Source organism: Sapajus apella, unplaced genomic scaffold (assembly GCF_009761245.1).
Source record: "Sapajus apella isolate SASKATOON/1434 unplaced genomic scaffold, GSC_monkey_1.0 scaffold169, whole genome shotgun sequence".
Lineage (NCBI taxonomy): Eukaryota > Metazoa > Chordata > Mammalia > Primates > Cebidae > Sapajus > Sapajus apella.
The window spans coordinates 1,394,528-1,399,529 of NW_022437109.1; the positions used below are offsets into that span (position 1 = coordinate 1,394,528).

The window sequence follows — 5,002 nt, forward strand, 5'->3', positions numbered from 1 at the left end:
GGGGTTCAAGCTATTCTCCTGACTCAGCCTCCTGAGTAGCTCAGATTACAGGCACCTGCCATTGGCTAATTTTTATACTTGTATTAGAGACAGGGTTTCACCACATGGACCAGGCTGATTTTAAACTCCTGACCTCAGGTAATTCGCCTGCCTCGTCCTCCTAAAGTGCTGGGATTACAGGTATGAACAACTGCACCCAGCCATGGTTTGGTTTGGTTTGAGATGAAATCTCCGCTCTGTTGCCCAGGCTGGAATGCAGTGGTGCAAGCATGGCTTACTGCAGTCTCGACCTCCTGGGCTCCAGTGATCCTCCCACCTCAGCCTCTTGAGTAGCACGAGCCACTGTGCCCAGGTAATTTTTATATTTTTTGTAGAGATAGGGTTTTGCTGTTTTGCCCAGGCTGGTCTCAAATCCCTGAACTGAGTTCAAGCTGTCTGCCCTCATCAGCCTCCCAAAGTGCTGAGATTACAGGCATAAGCCAACACGCAGGCCTAGTATTTTGAATACGTATTATGTGTCAAGCCCCATGCTAAGTGCTTAATTTACATCTCATTTAATCCTCACAATTTTATGAAATAGGTATTCTTAGTATGTCCATTATACAAATGATAAAACTAAGATAAACTAACTTGCCCAAGCCCTAAGTCACACAGCTTCTGAGAGCAGTGGCAGGATTTACTCCACGGCCGGCAGAGGGATAGGGAAAAGAATGGTCAGGAAAGTTTTCATGGAGTAAGTTCTGAAGGATGAGCAGGATTTCTCCAGAAAGGTAAGGTAAAAGGGAGCGTTTTTTTGTTGTTGTTTTTTTTAAAGACGGGGTTTCACCATGTTGGTCAGGCTGGTCTTGAACTCCCGACCTCAGGTGATCCGCCTGCCTTGGCCTCCAAAGTGCTTGGATTACAGGCGTGAGCCACCACGCCTAGCCGAAAGGGGGCATTTTGGTAGTGGGACCAACATATAAGGATGAGAAGGATGGACTCTTTGGTGTTTCTGTAGTGGCAGTATCGAGGGAGTACTGAAGGGTATCTGGACACCTGGCCAGGAAGGTAGACAGGAGCCATGTTACACAGGATATGATATACAGGCAGGCCTAGGAACCACAGGGTGTTACAAACAAGGGATATAAGTCAGATCTGTTTGTCAGGTCGCTGCCAAATTATGTGGAAAAAGGATTTAAAGGGGGATGGATTTAGTGGTGGACTGATTCTAGTGTTAAGCTGCCTGGAATTAAATCCTGATTATAACTGGGCATGGTGGCTCGCACCTGTAATTTCTGCACTTTAGGAGGCCAAGGTGGGTGGATCACCTGAGGTCAGGTGTTCAAGACCAGCCTGGCCAACATGCTGAAACTCCTGTCTCTTAAAAATACAAAAATTAGGCAGGCGTGGTGGTGGGTGCTTGTAATCCCAGCTACTCGGGAGGCTGAGGCAGGAGAATTGCCTGAACCCAGGAGGCAGAGGTTGTGGTGAGCCCAGATCGCGCCATTGCACTCCAGCCTGGGTAATAAGAGCGAAACTCCGTCTCCAAAAAAAATTAAAAATAAGGCTGGGTGCAGTGGCTCACGGCTATAATCTCAGCACTTTGGGAGGCCAAGGCTGGTGGATCATGAGGTCAGGAGTTCAACACCAGTGTGGCCAAGATGGCAAAACTTCGTCTCTACTAAAAATTACAAAAAAATTAGCCAGGTGCTGTAGCAAGCATCTGTAAACCCAGCTATTCAGGAGGCTGAAGCAGGAGAATCACTTGAACCTAGGAGGCGGAGGTTGCAGTGAGCTGAGATCGCGCCACTGCACTCCAGCCTGGGTGACAGAGTGAGACCTCTGTCTCAAAAAGTTAAAATTTTTAAATCCTGGCCGGGCGCGGTGGCTCACACCTGTAATCCCAGCACTTTGGGAGGCCGAGGCGGGTGGATCACGAGGTCAAGAGATCGAGACCATCCTGGTCAACATGGCGAAACCCCGTCTCTACTAAAAATACAAAAAATTAGCTGGGCATGGTGGCGCGTGCCTGTAATCCCACCTACTAAGGAGGCTGAGGCAGGAGAATTGCCTGAACCCAGGAGGCAGAGGTTGCGGTGAGCCGAGATCGCGCCATTGCACTCCAGCCTGGGTAACATGAGCGAAACTCCGTCTCAAAAAAAAAAAAATTTTTTTTTAAATCCTGATTTTTATTTTTTTTATAACTCTGGACAAGTTTCTTTAACTCTCTGCCTCAGTTTACTTACTTAGACAATAGTAATGGCACAGTACCTACCATGAGGGAGGGTTGTTGTGGTCCTTAAGCAAGATAAGGCTCCTGAAGTCTTTACTTCAGGGACACAAAAGGGCCTAAAACATGGTTGTGGTAGGGGGGAGTTCTCAAAAAAAAAGGTTCCTACCCTCAGGGAGTTTACAGCCTATAGAGGGATATAATAGGTAGATAAGCAATTAGAAGGAATTTGGCGCTAAGATAGGGACAAACACAAAATGGTCTAGAAGCACAGGGAAGGGGCACCTACCCAATTTGAGGAGGTGGAGGAAGGACAGGAAAATCTTCTCACAGAAAGTAGCTTCTAAGCTGAGCTCTAATGAAGTAGAAGAATTTATTCAGGTAAAGGGGTTAGATCGGGAAAGGGTCTTATGGGTGAAAAGAACTATGTAAAGTGATTCAGAGTTGTTACGTTCCGCAAACCGGGAATAATTCAGAGTAACTGTAGTGAGCATCCAAGGGGCAAGACCAGAGGTGGGTAGAATGAAGCATGAGTCAGATCATAAAGGGATCTGGGGACTTTATCCAGGCGGCAGTGAGAAGCTGCTGTTTAAGGATTTTGAACAAGGAAGTGACATGATCAAATTGGCTCTTTAGAATAATCTTTCTGACTGCAGTATGAGGAAGAGATTAAGAGCGGGTAAAATTTATGTGTGATGGTGCCGACAGTGGGACGGAAAGGTTGAGAAAAAGGGTAGCTGGTATGAGGGTGATGATGAGTTTCATTTAGGGTAGAAGTGTAACTAGTGGCCAGGCACAGTGGCTCGCGCCTGCAATCCCAGCACATTGGGAGGCCAAGGTGGGCAGATCACTTGAGGTCAGGAGTTTGAGACCAGCCTGGCCAATGTGGCGAAACCTTGTCTCTCCTAAAAATACAAATATTAGCTGGGGGTGGTGGCAGGTGCCTGTAATCCAACTAGTTGGGAGGCTGAGGCAGGAGAATCGCTTAAATCCAGGAGGCAGAGGTGATAGAAGGCTGAGATTGCACCATTGCATGCCAGCCTGGGTGACAGAGTGAGACTCCGTCTCCAAAATTAATAACAATAAGTGAGGTAACTGGTGAAGTTTGAAGTAACTCAGGTGAAATAACACCTAAGTGGAAATTCCGTACTCCACTTAGTAAACCATTATCATGGGCTAGTTGAATTGTAAGATACTTTATTATGTTGCTACAATATTTCAGGCTAAAGGTGATAAGGAACCAAGGAAGGTAATGACAGTGGGGTATAAAGAAGAGTAGACAGGATCAGGTACAGTGGCTCACACCTGTAATCCCAGCACTTTGGGAGACCGAGGCAGGCGAAGCACCTGAGATTGGGAATTCAAGACCAGCCTGGCCAACACGATGAAACCGTCTCTACTAAAAATACAAAAATTAGCTGGGTGTAGTGGTGGGTGCCTGTAATCCCAGCTACTCAGGAGGCCAAGGCAGGAGAATCACTTGAACCTGGGAGGTGGAGGTTGCAATGAGCCAAGATCACACCATTGCACTCCAGCCTGGACAAGAGCAAGACTCTATCTCAAAAAAACCCAAAAAACAAATGCAAGAGAAAAAGGACTGGCGTTCTTTGAGGTTGTTGTGGATCGTTAGTCCACAGGCTCCTGCTCCTGACTCTGCTGTCGCTCTTGCCAAGGACAAGTCGGTCAGGAAGCCGCGCAGTAGTCATGGCTTTTAAGGATACTGGAAAAACACCCGTGGAGCCGGAGGTGGTAATTCACCAAATTCGAATCACTCTAAGCCATGAGGTAAAATCCCAGGAGAAGGTGTGTGCTGACTTTATCAGAGGAACCAAGGAAAAGAATCTGAAAGTGAAAGGACCAGTTCCAATGCCTACGAAGACTTTGAGAATCACTACAAGAAAAACACCTTGTGGTGAAGGTTCTAAGACATGGGATCGTTTCCAGATGAGAATCCACAAGCGACTCATTGACTTGCCCAGTCCTTCTGAGATTGTTAAATAGATTACTTCCATCGATATTGAGCCAGGAGTTGAGGTGGAAGTCACCATTGCAGATGCTTAAGTCAGCTATTTTAATAAATTGATTGCCAGTTGTTAAAAAAAAAAAAGAAAAAGGACTGGAGTATCCATTTGATTTGGCAGTTAGTAACCTTTTTGAGACCAAAGTAATTCAGAGTAACTGTAGAGAGGCCAATTTCAGTGGGTTCGTAGAGGTGAAATCTGGCTTGTAGAACTAAGTAATGTGGAGAGATTTTGTGGTTGTTTTAGGATGGGAACAATTCAGGCACATTTACTGAAAGAGTGAAAGGAGCCTGGCATGGTGGCTCACGCCTGTAATCCCAGCACTTTGGGAGGCTGAGGCGGGTGGATCACGAGGTCAAGAGATCGAGACCATCCTGGTCAACACGGTGAAACCCCGTCTCTACTAAAAATACAAAACATTAGCTGGGCATGGTGACGCGTGCCTGTAATCCCAGCTACTCAGGAGGCTGAGGCAGGAGAATTGCCTGAACCCAGGAGGCGGAGGTTGCGGTGAGCCGAGATCGTGCCATTGCACTCCAGCCTGGGTAATAAGAGCGAAACTCCATCCCAAAAAAAATAAAATAAAATAAAATAAAATTAGCCAGGCATGGTGGCACATGCCTATAGTCCCAGCTACTTGAGAGGCCGAGGTGGGAGGCTCTCTTGAGCTCAGGTATTGGAGCACAATTACTGTGAATAGCTGCTGCACTCCAGTTTGGGCAACATAGCCAAACGCCATCTCTTAATAAAGCTGGGGAGGGGTGGTTAGGAA

The 5,002-nt window shown here is 46.8% G+C and overlaps 1 pseudogene; it reads left to right on the forward strand.

Moving 5' to 3' along the window:
* The first annotated feature begins 3,739 nt into the window (after positions 1-3,739).
* Positions 3,740-4,319, forward strand: LOC116542532 (annotated as a pseudogene).
* The last annotated feature ends 683 nt before the right edge of the window (positions 4,320-5,002 follow it).